The sequence below is a fragment of the Rhinoderma darwinii genome (assembly GCF_050947455.1).
Source record: "Rhinoderma darwinii isolate aRhiDar2 chromosome 2 unlocalized genomic scaffold, aRhiDar2.hap1 SUPER_2_unloc_6, whole genome shotgun sequence".
Lineage (NCBI taxonomy): Eukaryota > Metazoa > Chordata > Amphibia > Anura > Rhinodermatidae > Rhinoderma > Rhinoderma darwinii.
This window is the reverse complement of record NW_027461729.1, coordinates 613937-629607: the sequence shown is the minus strand read 5'-3', so window position 1 is coordinate 629607 and position 15671 is coordinate 613937. Positions and strand designations below refer to the sequence as shown.

The 15671-nt window shown below is 44.8% G+C and overlaps 2 non-coding genes and 1 pseudogene across 2 annotated transcripts; all 3 read left to right on the top strand.

The window, feature by feature from the left end:
• The first annotated feature begins 6143 nt into the window (after window positions 1-6143).
• Window positions 6144-6331, top strand: LOC142681769 (U2 spliceosomal RNA). The gene has a single exon (XR_012853641.1). It is a non-coding gene; the product is annotated as a U2 spliceosomal RNA (small nuclear RNA).
• A 6840-nt stretch (window positions 6332-13171) lies between these two features.
• On the top strand, window positions 13172-13346 carry LOC142681777 (U2 spliceosomal RNA; annotated as a pseudogene).
• A 1278-nt stretch (window positions 13347-14624) lies between these two features.
• Window positions 14625-14815, top strand: LOC142681623 (U2 spliceosomal RNA). The gene has a single exon (XR_012853510.1). It is a non-coding gene; the product is annotated as a U2 spliceosomal RNA (small nuclear RNA).
• Window positions 14816-15671: the final 856 nt, after the last annotated feature.

Sequence of the window (15671 nt, the reverse complement as noted above, 5' to 3'; positions counted from 1 at the left end):
ATGGATGTGATGGAATGTACTGTGGTCCCTACATTTCAAGAAGAAGTAAGAATTGCAGTTGCAACAAACCCTTGCTTGCCTACAAAGAGAGCAGCAATTTGGATTTGTTACTATGTTACCTGGAAGAATAACAAACTGTGCAAGGATGGAGGTTGTAGGAGCAAGGAGAACAAGTTGTCTGTAAAGTTGGTGGATGCCTATTTTCTATTTTGCAGTCCCTTGTCTCCCTCTTGTGGCCTCCTGGAGGCAACTAGCTGTGCAAAAAAAAGACAGCCTGGGGGCCGGCTGTTGCAGTGTTGCCCTCTCAGGCAACACTGAGTGACTGACTGAGCCGCACCGTCTTATATAAAGTTCAGACGGAACTTTGCACGTGTCATAGTGGAGACCTCAGGAGCCAGAGCCAGCTTTCTGACATCATAATGGGGCCTCAGAGATAAAAGCCTGGGCCCAGGCAGTGTTGGTCAGTGCTGCTCAGCAGGCAGCACTGGACTGGATTAAAGCTGATACAAGGTGTGAAAGGAGAAGGGGTGGCAGTGGGCATGCACTTACTGCTGCTGCTGCTGCTGCTGCTGCCAGTGTTTGCACGGCAGGAGGGCATTTGGGCGTTGCCAGGAAGGCGTTTTTATGTCGATTCCTCCTCTTTCAGCACTGCATTGTGGTGCAAGCAAAAGAAGCAAATCCTGTCTTGCTTCCTCTCCGGCCTTTATTCACCTCCCGCTTAGTAGCTGTGAGTGTGTGTGAGCCTGCAGGGCCCCATGGAATTGCCTAGGAGTAGGCTGAATCGCTGCAAGGGGTGAACAGCAGTATTGGGCAGGCTCGGTCAACGCGCGGCCCGTTCGGGTTATCGCTTCTCGGCCTTCTGGCTGAGATCAAGTGTAGTTCTGATTACTTGTAGTCAGTGCTGCCTGGTCTTGGTTAGGAGGTGCTCAGGTACCCTCTCTCTCGGCCTCGGGGGATCGTCCAGGTTCGCCTGGACTTCACCCCCGTGCTGCTATTTGGGAGAGAGGCTTAGTCCTGAGCAACGGGTTGCGATCCATATACCCCCGTGTAGGTTTCGGCCGAAAAGGGGAGTTGCGCCTAACGTTGCGCCTACTACGGAGTAGCGTAACAATACCATACTCACCATGGACGAGGATCCATGTGAGATACCGGCTTATGCCCGGATTAAAAACACGATTCGTGTAGTTCTATCGGAGGAGAAGGCGACGACCTGCGGCTTAAAATTTGTGGTGGAGACCGTACTTGTTGGTATCTTCAACATCCAGAAGCGAGAAATTTTGGCGGTGCAGGATTACCCAAGAAGGAGGACATACGATGTTACTTTCATACAGAATGGAGTATTCCGAGATCTGCTGGCGGCTTATACGGTAAAAAATGACCCGAGACTGGACGGTGTTGATTTTTATGAGCACGTTATGGACATCACTAAAATGATAGTTATAAAGATGTACTGCCCTTTTGCCGACTTAAAAGAAGTGATGTCCTTTTTATTCCCTTATTTTAAAACTGTGAAATGTATTGGCAAAGTCATGAATGAGGTTGGTGTATGGACCTCAAAGTGGAGATTCAATGTAACATGTTATAAAGATGCCAATTTTACAGGAGGGATAATGTTGCCGCCAGCACGTTTTAAAATAGGTGATATGGCCGGAGACTTTTATTTTTCAGGGATGCCTCCATTCTGTAGGAAGTGCCAAAAGTACGGTCACACCAAGGAGTCTTGCGACAGCACCTGTAGGAACTGCGGCAGCTCTGAGCACGAGACCAAAACTTGCCCTCTGGGGAAAAGGTGCCGTTTTTGCAGCCGAGTTGGTCACCTCTATGCTACTTGTCCCCACAGATCTAAAGAGTTGGAACAACCCGAGGACCGGCCAAGGCGTCCCGAGCGGCCCGCAGGCCAGATCACCCCCGTACAAGGAGAGGAACCCCAAGGAGGTGAGCAAGACGAAATGGATACCTCCAGCAGACCCCCCCAAACAGGTGACCCTAAAGAGCAGAGGCGGCAAAAACGCAGAGCCAGTGATCAGCGGACGAAAGAGCCCACCCAGGAGACTGGGGCGCAGGGTAGTTCGGATGAAGCTGATCCTACTGACCTGCAAGAGATGCTGGGTCAGCCTGTACCTGAGGCAGAGGTCCCGGGCGGAGCGGCAGCGCTCACCAAGAGACGTAGGGCGTACTCGGAGGTGGCAGCGGGGGTGCCGATGGGAGTACCTGCCAGGTTGAAGGCAGGGAAACCAGTTGACTTGCCCCCGGAAGCGACAGCTAAAGGTCCCCCCCCTTCCAGACAGTCGGGGGATATAGGGACAGCTGCCTCCGAGGTAAGCGTGGTCCCTGAGACGTCCGGAAGCGCGATTCCTGCCCCTATAGAAGGGGAGGGCGCTGCCAAAGATTGCCAAATCTTACCCGTTGAGTCCGTCTGGGACCCATTTTCAAGAAGCGCCTTAGGTATGGGGGGTCAGCTGAGTGATGGGTCTTCCTCTCAAACCTCATCGATGCGCACATTTGACTCGAGGAAAGATGATGATGAGAGCTCGAGTGGGGTGTCTGGCGACGCGGAGGACTGCTGAGGCCTCCTCGGGTAAGATAAAAATAGACTGTCTCTCTCCCTTTTCCTCATGGCTGAGTTATGTGGTCTTTCCTTTAATGTAAGAAGCGTGCACTCACAGACAAGAAGAGCTGCCCTTTTTAACTACCTTTCTGTTTTTACCGCCTCAGTGTTTTTCCTACAGGAATGCTGCATACCTCACCGCATGAATTATAAAAAATATGAGGAAGACTGGAGACTCGGACCTTCAGTGTGGTCCGGGTCTAATGAATCAAAAGCCGCAGGTGTCGCCATTTTATTCAAAGGGAACGTTTTAATTGATCGTTTTTATGAAATTTTACCAGGCAGAATTTTAATGGTCAAAGCTTTTATAAACGGTGTTAGATGGCAGTTTTTAAACTTTTATGGTTCTACAGACAAGAAGGAAAGAGCAAAAATGCTAGAAATTTTACCCCTTTTTATCAATGATTCAGAACCACTTATTTTAGCTGGTGATTTTAATTGTATTTTAAAGGGGGAACGCCGGTTCTCTAATTCAGTAAGTCGAAATTATGATAAAACCCCGTCTATTTTAAAAGATATTACAGTGGATTTTAAACTTACTGATGTTTTTAAAAAATGCAATAGGGATCTACCTGAAGAGGACGGCGTCACCTGGAGCAATGTAAACTGCAGCTCCAGGATTGATTTTATTTTTTGTTCTTATCAAATACTGCCTTTTAAATGTGATCTTAATTCTAACGTGTTTTCTGACCATAAACTTTTATATTTTAAAGTTAATTTGAACGATCAAAGGAGAACTCCGAAGAAAGCCTGGAAATTAAACGTATCCCTTTTAGAGGATCCGCAAATTTTATCCGATTTTATCACCTTTTATAAGGGCTGCAGACGGGTAAGACATCCCAATATGCTAATTGTTTCCTGGTGGGAGAAAATGAAAATAAAGATAAGAGATTTTTTTATTAAAGCTGGGATGAAGAAAGCCAAAGAAAAATTTGAATTTTATGCTAATTTAAATACCCGTCTGCAGACCCAATACAAGTTCAGAGAACAGGGTATGCAGGTGGAGAAAGAGATCACCGAAATTAAAAAAGAAATCTCCCAGTGCCTGGAGCAGAGGGGAAAGGAGATAATCTTTCGCTCTAAGGTAAAACATCTTGAAGAAAATGAGACCTGCTCCAGGTACTTCTTCAAGAAAATAAATGATAAGCATACCCTGTTAAATGAGATAGATGGGGAAACAAATACCCAAAACATTTTAAAAAAGGTGCACGGTTTTTATGCGGATCTTTTTAATACAAAACATGTTGATGTTGATTTTATGAACGACTCATTGAAGGAGGTGGATGCTGTTTTAGATCCTGCTTCCCAAGTGTTTTTATTACAGGATATTACGGAACAGGAGATTTTAGAAACTACAAAGAGTTTTAAAACAGGTAAAGTCCCTGGCCCTGACGGTATACCTATAGAATTCTATGTTATATTTTATGGTATTTTAAAAGAGGATCTCCACCCTCTTTTTACCCAAGTTTTTAGAACAAAAGCCCTCCCGGGGTCCTGGAAGAAAGGCGAGGTGTCCCTGCTTTACAAAAAGGGGGACAAAACAGACATTAAAAATTGGAGGCCTATCACTTTGCTAAACTCTGACTACAAAATAATGGCGAAGATATGTGCGAACAGATTAAAAGCAGTGATAGGCCAGATCATACACTCCAATCAGGTCTGTGGGATACCCGGGAGGAGTATATGGGATAATTTAAACCTTTTAAAAGATGTGATCAGTGACACGAAAGAGAGAGGAGGTAAAATGGCAATTTTATCTATAGATTTCGAGAAAGCCTTCGATAGAGTGTCACATTTTTATCTTTTTAAGGTTTTAGAAAAAATGGGTATACCGGAAGGTTTTTTACAGTCTCTGAAGGCCTTTTATGAAAATTGTACTAGTAAAATTTTAGTAAAGGGTTTTAAGACACAGGATGTCCTTTTAAATTCCGGAGTGAAGCAGGGGTGTCCCTTGTCCCCACTACTTTTTATTTGTGCGATCGAGCCTCTACTCTGCAGGTTAAGAAAGGATAAGCAGATAAGCGGAGTCCCCCTGCCGGGCGGGGGGGGACTAGAGGCTAAAGTGGTGGGGTACATGGACGATGTCGCGGTCCTTTGCAGGGACACCCTGTCATTACAGAAATCCTTTAAACAGATTTACCAATTCTGTTGCTCCTCCGGTTTTTTAGTCAATTTTAATAAAAGTAACATCTTAAATATCGGCAAAATGGTTTTAATGGACATTCCAGTCCCTGTGTCAGAGTCTGTACAAATTTTAGGAGTCTCCTTCAATGAGTCAAATAATGGTTTTACCAGTTGGGACTTGGTGGCACAAAAAGTTAATCAGAAAATTTGCATGTGGAACATGAGAAAGTTAACAATGGAGGGAAAGGTTTTAATTACAAAAATGGTGATTTTACCTATTTTATTATATTTAAGTATGGTATTCCCTCCCCCTGAGATTTTATTGAAAAAAATAATTAAAGCATGTTTCACATTTTTATGGAACTCCAGGATGGAAAAGCTCAGGAGAGAGAAGGTAATATTACCCAAACCAATGGGGGGGAAAGATTTCCCCGATATAAAAGCATTCCTTTTAATAAAATTTTTTACTTTATGTCTTAATGCAGTTTTTAAGGAACATTACTGGTCATATTTTATACGTTTTAACACAGGTTATTTTATGAGGAGGAACGGTTGGTTCTCCACGGTTTTAAGCTCCCCATATGCTTTTAACCTTTCTGGCCAGTATAAAATTTTAGAAAAAATTGTAAACCTTTTTAACTTAAAAGACAAAAATATTAACGAAGTAAAAAATAGTAAAGGAATTTTAAAAAAGATAAAAGAAAATGTTTTAGTAGCTCCCATCAGTAATTTTAATGAACAAAAATGTAAAGAAATATGGAAGATGGTGAGCGCTAAATATCTTTTTAACCCACAGAAAGATCTGGCCTGGAGCTGTGCCCACGAGTGTCTTCCATGCCGGGCATTCCAGCATCGAAGGGGACTGACCAACTCGGCTGCGTGTCCAAGGGGAGGATGTAGAGATGATGAGACAGTCTACCACCTATTCTGGGAATGTTTTTACGCGAAATTGATATGGACAAGAATCCTCCCCTTGGTACAGAAGATTACAGGACTTCGGAGATACACAAGTGATGGCGTTTTATATGGATGCCTGGAATGCCCAACACAGACTCGAAAAATGATGGCATGGAAGATCACCAACTGCGTAAAAGCAGCTCTGTGGGCGGCCAGAAACATTTTATTATTTAAGTGTGAAGTTTTAGCTGTGGAAGATGTTTTAGCCATTTGTCTTAATGAAATGTACAAATATTTTCTTTTAGATAAAAAACTCTCTCCTGTTTTATGTAGAAAATGGTTTTTAAGTGAATGGAGTTCCATAATATGATGCCACCAAGTGCCCTTTTATAAATTGTTTTTATTTGACAATTTGTATTTATCTGTATTAAAAAACCATGATTGTAAATTTATGTAAATTTTTGTTGAAATGTATTGATTTATTGTAAATTTGTTCAAAATTTTAAATAAACGGTTACCTCCTTTGTTGGGGTAGTCAACTCAAAAAAATCTGTTCTTATCAGTTTAATATCTGATACGTCCCCTATCTGGGGACCATATATTAAATGGATTTTTAGAACAGGGAGATGGAAATAGAGCTTGCTCTGTCCACTCCACGCATTGACCTGGTATTGCAGTATTTCCAGGACCGGTGCACCCTTTCCTTATGTGTTTACTAAAATCAGATTCCAAAAGTGCTTTTTGTGTTTGCCATTGTTTTTGTCTTTCGGATGGGATCTCCCCTTTTAATCCCATTATTTCAACACCTGTTGGACAATGCATTTGTACAGTCATGTGTGATAATGAGCTAATTTATTAAATGCAATTAATTAATACATTGCCACCTCTTGTTTTGTGTCGTCTGTGTTTCTGTGTTTCCGGCATTTCACATTGGAACAGCTCATTCACCTTCCTTGTCTTCTCTCCGCCCTCCCTCCTAGGTAGGTTAAAGAGCTGCACCTGAGCCAGCCACTGATTGATGCAGCACCATAGTCAAATAGTGGAGAGGAGTAGGGGAACAGCAAACAGCCATTAAAGCAGCCAGCCCGCCCGCCCGCCCGTCACAATGGACCTACCTGTGTACACTAGATGGATGTGATGGAATGTACTGTGGTCCCTACATTTCAAGAAGAAGTAAGAATTGCAGTTGCAACAAACCCTTGCTTGCCTACAAAGAGAGCAGCAATTTGGATTTGTTACTATGTTACCTGGAAGAATAACAAACTGTGCAAGGATGGAGGTTGTAGGAGCAAGGAGAACAAGTTGTCTGTAAAGTTGGTGGATGCCTATTTTCCATTTTGCAGTCCCTTGTCTCCCTCTTGTGGCCTCTTGGAGGCAACTAGCTGTGCAAAAAAAAGACAGCCTGGGGGCCGGCTGTTGCAGTGTTGCCCTCTCAGGCAACACTGAGTGACTGACTGAGCCGCACTGTCTTATATAAAGTTCAGACGGAACTTTGCACGTGTCATAGTGGAGACCTCAGGAGCCAGAGCCAGCTTTCTGACATCATAATGGGGCCTCAGAGATAAAAGCCTGGGCCCAGGCAGTGTTGGTCAGTGCTGCTCAGCAGGCAGCACTGGACTGGATTAAAGCTGATACAAGGTGTGAAAGGAGAAGGGGTGGCAGTGGGCATGCACTTACTGCTGCTGCTGCTGCTGCTGCTGCTGCTGCCAGTGTTTGCACGGCAGGAGGGCATTTGGGCGTTGCCAGGAAGGCGTTTTTATGTCGATTCCTCCTCTTTCAGCACTGCATTGTGGTGCAAGCAAAAGAAGCAAATCCTGTCTTGCTTCCTCTCCGGCCTTTATTCACCTCCCGCTTAGTAGCTGTGAGTGTGTGTGAGCCTGCAGGGCCCCATGGAATTGCCTAGGAGTAGGCTGAATCGCTGCAAGGGGTGAACAGCAGTATTGGGCAGGCTCGGTCAACGCGCGGCCCGTTCGGGTTATCGCTTCTCGGCCTTTTGGCTAAGACCAAGTGTATTTATACAGGAGGTTTTGTCAGAAGGTGCCTGGGGTACCCGGCTACTTGGCCTGGGGGGATCGTCACAGGTTTATCGCCTTGACTTCACCCCCCTGCAGCTATTGGGTAGTCGGACTAGTCCTCAGGCAACGAGAAGGGATCACTAGGCGGACGGCTTGCGCCGGACGGCCTAGAAGGGCGAATCCTTGTCGGGACAAGCTGAAAATGCCGTTTGCGTACGGATTCGTGACTGGGGAAACCCAGTTGCGACAATCTATCCGGATTGAGGTCGAGGAGAAACATCGCCAGCGGAAGAACCTGAAGTTCATAGTAGGGGAAATCCTGCTTGGCTTCTTCGGCCTCAGACGGGAGAACATCCTGTGTCTTAATGACCAGGAAGGCCGCGGACGATATACCATCTCCTTTTGTACCGCGGCCTGCTGCGACACCATCTGTGCAGCCCTGTCTGGTGCGGACCAGACAGAAGAGCGCCTGGACGGGCTCTATTTCGCATTCCTCTACGGGGAGGAATCTATTCCACTTGTCGTGGTGATGCACAGCCCGTTTGTCCCTGCCAGGGACATTGAGATCTTTCTTGGGCGATACTGTCGAGAAATCCACTTCAGCCATGAAGTTAAAAATGCGGAAGGCTTCTGGAATGGAAAGCGGAAGTATTTTGTGAAATTCTTCCAAGACCCAAATGGCATACGAGGCTTTATACATCCGCCAGCCAACTTTGCCATTGGGAGGAACCGGGGATATCTCTTTTACCCCCAGATGCCTCGGTTCTGCTGGAACTGCCAGTCGTATGGACATACGAAAGACGCATGCAGTGAGGGTCATGTCATACGCTGTAATAAATGTGGAGGCCTTGGGCACGTGGCCTCCAAATGCAGTTCCAGCACCATGTGTAACCTGTGCGGGGAGACAGGACACATGTACAAAGAATGTCCAAAGAGAACGCAGTCATTGAGGGGTGAACCCAAACCTGGGCCACCCCGACCGGGGCCAGGGCAGCAGCCTGCAACAGGTGCGGGCACTGCTGGTAATGCCCCGGGACCCACCGAAGGGTCAGGGCCAATACCCTCCGGGCCACGTGTGGAGGGTGGTCCTAGGGATTCCAAGGGGGCCGAGCAGGGCTGTTCTAGCTCTGTAATGAAGGCCCCAAGCTCCAACCCGGAGCCGGTCGGCAAAAAGTCTCGCCGGTCCTCGATACCCACAAAAGGGGACTGGGCAGAGACGGCGGCTGGTGAAGAGCCAAATAAGGAGTCCAGACGTAGGGGCTCCTTGCGGGATACCCCAAGCACCAGCCGCCGCCGATCGGCCGGGCAGCTAGAGTCGGTCCCTCTTGTCACGCCAATAGAGGGTCGGATGCTGACGGCTTTAGATGCAGTAGGCGGAATGATAAGGAAGAAGGAAGGGACCTCACAGGCTCCTGAGCAACCCAAGACGACCAGCGATCCGGAGGAACCTGTAGCCGCACCTGAGGTAGCAGTGGCCGGAGATCGTGACGGAGATGACATCAGCCAGGAGACCGAGGTGACGTCGAGTGAGGAGGACGAGGACGAGACGACGATGGATTTATCCAGTACGGGGAAGAGGTCAAGAGAGGAGGAGGTGTCTACAATAAAGAGGAAAACGTTATGCCGCAGTTCGGACGAAAGCGAATTCAGGGGAAGGGTCGGGTCGAAACATCTGTCCGGCTCTGACCCTGTGAACATCGTGGAGTTCGCGTCCCCGGATGCGGGGCAGCCTGACTCCCAGAGTATATCGGAGTCGGGCTCCTCAGAAGTGGACACTGACTCTCCATAAACTATGCCTTGTAGTACCCTAAAATTCTCCTCACTGAATGTGAGGTCCCTAAAGAGCCCTGTTCGCAGGGCTGCTTTGTTTTCTTACCTTGAGACTATGGACTTTGATTTTTGCCTACTGCAGGAGTGTGGAATCCCTAACAGCATGGACTATATGGATCTAAAACAAGATTGGAAGCTGGGCCCTTCGGTGTGGTCTGGAGCCAATGACTGTCGTTCTACAGGTGTGGGATTACTCTGCCGTGGCCATTTTATTTCTATACAAAATGTGATTGAGATTATGCCCGGCAGAGCTGTTTTAACCCACCTGCACATTAATGGACTTTTAATTCGTATTTTAAATGTGTATGCCCCTCCTGACAAACAGGAGCGGGCAGAACTTTTTAATATTTTACCACTGTTTTGTGTTGGGTCTGCCCCCCTGCTGGTAGGGGGTGATTTTAACTGCATAAGAGAAGGAGAGTGCCGGCAGGGGGGTGATGCAAATAGGAAAGACCACACTACCTACCTGCTCAAAAATTTTATTGATGATTTTAAATTACGCGATTGCTGGAAGGATCTCTTGCCAGGAGACGCAGGCGCCACATGGTCTAATGGAAGAGTGAGCTCCAGAATCGATTTTATTTTTGCCTCCCATGATTTTACCCCTCAAAAATGCATGCTTTTAAATAACATCTTTTCAGATCATAAACTCCTAAATGTGTCTCTGGAGCTGGAGGGAGAGCAAAAAGTAAGTAAGGGCCTCTGGAGGTTGAACACCACGCTCCTGGAGGACCCTGAAATTAAAAATGAGTTTGTGCGGACCTACCAGTGCTGGCAATTACAGAGAAAACCCCACGGGACCATGCTGCACTGGTGGGAGGGCATTAAACCAAAAATTAAATTATTTTTTATCCGAGCAGGTAGGAAGAAAGCCAGAGAAAAGAAACAGTGGTTTTATGTTCTTAATAAGCGTCTACATGTGCTTTTTAAATTGAAGGATGTTGGGTTTGATGTGGATTCTGATATTTTAAACTTAAAAGCTGAAATAAAAAAATGTCTTGATGATAAAGGTAAACAAATAATTTTTAACTCCCACGTGAAGCATCTAGAAGAAGACGAGAAGTGCTCCCGATTCTTTTTTAAAAAGGTAAACGACAAAAGAGACGCTATTTTAAACCTAGAAGGGGAGACTTCCGTGGGAGGAATGTTAAAGGCAGCTTTTAATTTTTACCAACTCCTTTTTAGTAAAAAAGCCATTGATGAATCCTTTTTAAATCATGCTCTTAACTCCCTTGATTTTAAGTTAGATACTTTGGACCAGGAGGTTTTATCCCGGGATCTTAATTTGGAGGAACTTTTATTTGTTTTTAAAAGTTTTTCAGCGGGAAAGGCCCCTGGGGAGGATGGGTTGCCTATTGAATTTTATCTAACTTTTTGGGATGTTTTAAAAGAGGATATGATTTTATTATATAAAGAGGCTTTTATTGTAGAAGAGCTGCCCCCTTCTTGGAGAAGGGGGATTGTGTCCCTAATTTTTAAAAATAAGGGTGGAAAGGACCAGCTCAAAAATTGGCGCCCGATTACGCTTTTAAATGTAGATTATAAAATTTTAGCCAAACTGATAGCGGTCCGTTTTAAACCTTTTATCAGTAAATTAATCCACCCAAATCAGGTCTGTGGGGTACCTGGTAGATCTATCACTGAGTCCCTTAATATTTTAAGAGATGTTATTTGGTATTTTAAAGATCGAGGCCAAAACCTTGCTATTTTATCCCTTGATTTTGAAAAGGCCTTTGATAGAGTGTCCCATGAGTTCCTTTTTATGGTGCTTAAAAAAATGGCGGTGCCTGATTTTATTATAAGTCGTGTTATGCTTTTATATCGGTCCTGTTTTAGTGAGATTTCTATAAATGGATTTTTAACTAGTGGTGTTCCTCTTTTATCTGGAGTCAAGCAAGGGTGCCCATTGTCTCCCCTACTATTTATTTGCGCAATGGAGCCCCTTTTAGCCATACTCAGGAACGATAAAGTTATTAGAGGCGCCCCAATACCTGGTGGGAGGGGCAACCAAGTAAAGGTATTAAGCTACATGGATGATGTGACAATTCTGTGCCCCGATTCATCATCCATGAGGAGGGCGCTGAGGAACACCACCTTTTTCTGCGAAGCTTCTGGTTTTAAACTTAATATTGATAAATGTGAGTGTTTTAATATAGGAGGCTGGGATTCCTCCCTGACCCCAGGAGTCAGAATGCAGAAGGACCAGATTAAAATTTTAGGGATTGTTTTTAATCAGGCGAACAATGGGACCTCTAACTGGGACTCAGTGATAGCAAAAATAGAGAAGAAGGTTTTAATGTGGAATCTTAGGAGCCTCACGATGGAGGGGAAAATTTTAATCATAAAAATGGTTTTAATCCCAATAATGCTCTATGTGGCCATGGTTTTCCCTCCATCCATTTTATATATTAAAAAGCTAACACGCATTTGTTTTATGTTTCTGTGGGGCTCCAAGATGGAAAAATTAAAGCGTGATTTTATGTATAAAGGTAAAGACAATGGCGGGAGAGATGTTCCTAACCTTTTTACATTTTTTTATATCAAATATTTCTGCTTCTGTTTTAAAATGTTTAAATCCGATGGCATTTTTAGCTGCTTTTTAAAATACGCAGCGGGCATGGTTTTTAAACGTTGGGCTCGTATCTCCCTAAATTCTCCTGTGCTTCTGTGTCCCCCAAAACACTATGTGGTGCTAGAAAAGACTGTTAGGCTCCTGAGCCTCCAAGAATTGGAGCCTGACATATTGGGGGACCAGAGAAAGGTGTCGATGGCGTGCAGACACGGAGAAGAGACAGTGGCAGTGTCCAATTTCTCGCAGGCAAGGTCCAAGCAAGTGTGGCGAAATGTGTACGGGAAATATCTTGCAAATGTGCATAAGGACCTTGCCTGGGCAATCGTCCACCAGTGCCTCCCTACACGTGCATTCCAACATAGGCGAGGACTGGTGGCGAGAGCCAAGTGCCCACGAGATAGGTGCGGAAATGATGAAACAGTAATGCACTTGTTCTGGAACTGCCACTATGCACAGGAGGTATGGAGGAAAGCCGGCCTTTTACTAAAATGGATCTGTGGTCTTAAAGATTTTAAGTACGAATACGTTTTTTATGGCCTTTTTACCTGCCCATCATTCAGACAGCAGATGATCTGCTGGATGATTATTAACTGTTTTAAAAATGCCATCTGGAAGGTTAGGAACATTCTTCTTTTTAAACGTGATTTTATTGACATTACAGACTGTGTCAAGATTGCGTTAAGTGAGCTGTATGTATACTACCTCAGAGACAAAAAAAATCTAGGAGCAAAAGAAGCGGCATCCATGTGGTGTCTGTCTCTGTGGAACACGATTACCATGTAAATAATTTATGTATTTGTAATTGTGATTTTACTGCTTGTTTTATCCTGCCATTGTCAGATTTTTAAAGAAACCTTCTTCTCGTTACAAATTTATTGCTTTTATCATTTTAATGAAATGTATTAAAAATAAACATTTTATTACTGAAGTTATTTTACAAAAAGGTTTTAATGAAATGAATTAAAAAACATTTTGTTACTGAATTTTATTAAAGAAAAATGTACAAACATATAATTTATTACAGAATTGAATTACACAAAAATTATTTTTTGAAATGTACAACAAGCATTTTATTACTGAATTTTATTTTATGAAAATGTATTCTCTGTATATATATATGTGTCAATAAAATTTTGTTGAAACCTTATCTGTTCTTATCAGTTTAATATCTGATACGTCCCCTATCTGGGGACCATATATTAAATGGATTTTTAGAACAGGGAGATGGAAATAGAGCTTGCTCTGTCCACTCCACGCATTGACCTGGTATTGCAGTATTTCCAGGACCGGTGCACCCTTTCCTTATGTGTTTACTAAAATCAGATTCCAAAAGTGCTTTTTATGTTTGCCATTGTTTTTGTCTTTCGGATGGGATCTCCCCTTTTAATCCCATTATTTCAACACCTGTTGGACAATGCATTTGTACAGTCATGTGTGATAATGAGCTAATTTATTAAATGCAATTAATTAATACATTGCCACCTCTTGTTTTGTGTCGTCTGTGTTTCTGTGTTTCCGGCATTTCACATTGGAACAGCTCATTCACCTTCCTTGTCTTCTCTCCGCCCTCCCTCCTAGGTAGGTTAAAGAGCTGCACCTGAGCCAGCCACTGATTGATGCAGCACCATAGTCAAATAGTGGAGTGGAGTAGGGGAACAGCAAACAGCCATTAAAGCAGCCAGCCCGCCCGCCCGCCCGTCACAATGGACCTACCTGTGTACACTAGATGGATGTGATGGAATGTACTGTGGTCCCTACATTTCAAGAAGAAGTAAGAATTGCAGTTGCAACAAACCCTTGCTTGCCTACAAAGAGAGCAGCAATTTGGATTTGTTACTATGTTACCTGGAAGAATAACAAACTGTGCAAGGATGGAGGTTGTAGGAGCAAGGAGAACAAGTTGTCTGTAAAGTTGGTGGATGCCTATTTTCCATTTTGCAGTCCCTTGTCTCCCTCTTGTGGCCTCCTGGAGGCAACTAGCTGTGCAAAAAAAAGACAGCCTGGGGGCCGGCTGTTGCAGTGTTGCCCTCTCAGGCAACACTGAGTGACTGACTGAGCCGCACCGTCTTATATAAAGTTCAGACGGAACTTTGCACGTGTCATAGTGGAGACCTCAGGAGCCAGAGCCAGCTTTCTGACATCATAATGGGGCCTCAGAGATAAAAGCCTGGGCCCAGGCAGTGTTGGTCAGTGCTGCTCAGCAGGCAGCACTGGACTGGATTAAAGCTGATACAAGGTGTGAAAGGAGAAGGGGTGGCAGTGGGCATGCACTTACTGCTGCTGCTGCTGCTGCTGCTGCTGCTGCTGCCAGTGTTTGCACGGCAGGAGGGCATTTGGGCATTGCCAGGAAGGCGTTTTTATGTCGATTCCTCCTCTTTCAGCACTGCATTGTGGTGCAAGCAAAAGAAGCAAATCCTGTCTTGCTTCCTCTCCGGCCTTTATTCACCTCCCGCTTAGTAGCTGTGAGTGTGTGTGAGCCTGCAGGGCCCCATGGAATTGCCTAGGAGTAGGCTGAATCGCTGCAAGGGGTGAACAGCAGTATTGGGCAGGCTCGGTCAACGCGCGGCCCGTTCGGGTTATCGCTTCTTGGCCTTTTGGCTAAGATCAAGTGTAGTATCTGTTCTTATCAGTTTAATATCTGATACGTCCCCTATCTGGGGACCATATATTAAATGGATTTTTAGAACAGGGAGATGGAAATAGAGCTTGCTCTGTCCACTCCACGCATTGACCTGGTATTGCAGTATTTCCAGGACCGGTGCACCCTTTCCTTATGTGTTTACTAAAATCAGATTCCAAAAGTGCTTTTTGTGTTTGCCATTGTTTTTGTCTTTCGGATGGGATCTCCCCTTTTAATCCCATTATTTCAACACCTGTTGGACAATGCATTTGTACAGTCATGTGTGATAATGAGCTAATTTATTAAATGCAATTAATTAATACATTGCCACCTCTTGTTTTGTGTCGTCTGTGTTTCTGTGTTTCCGGCATTTCACATTGGAACAGCTCATTCACCTTCCTTGTCTTCTCTCCGCCCTCCCTCCTAGGTAGGTTAAAGAGCTGCATCTGAGCCAGCCACTGATTGATGCAGCACCATAGTCAAATAGTGGAGTGGAGTAGGGGAACAGCAAACAGCCATTAAAGCAGCCAGCCCGCCCGCCCGCCCGTCACAATGGACCTACCTGTGTACACTAGATGGATGTGATGGAATGTACTGTGGTCCCTACATTTCAAGAAGAAGTAAGAATTGCAGTTGCAACAAACCCTTGCTTGCCTACAAAGAGAGCAGCAATTTGGATTTGTTACTATGTTACCTGGAAGAATAACAAACTGTGCAAGGATGGAGGTTGTAGGAGCAAGGAGAACAAGTTGTCTGTAAAGTTGGTGGATGCCTATTTTCCATTTTGCTGTCCCTTGTCTCCCTCTTGTGGCCTCCTGGAGGCAACTAGCTGTGCAAAAAAAAGACAGCCTGGGGGCCGGCTGTTGCAGTGTTGCCCTCTCAGGCAACACTGAGTGACTGACTGAGCCGCACCGTCTTATATAAAGTTCAGACGGAACTTTGCACGTGTCATAGTGGAGACCTCAGGAGCCAGAGCCAGCTTTCTGACATCATAATGGGGCCTCA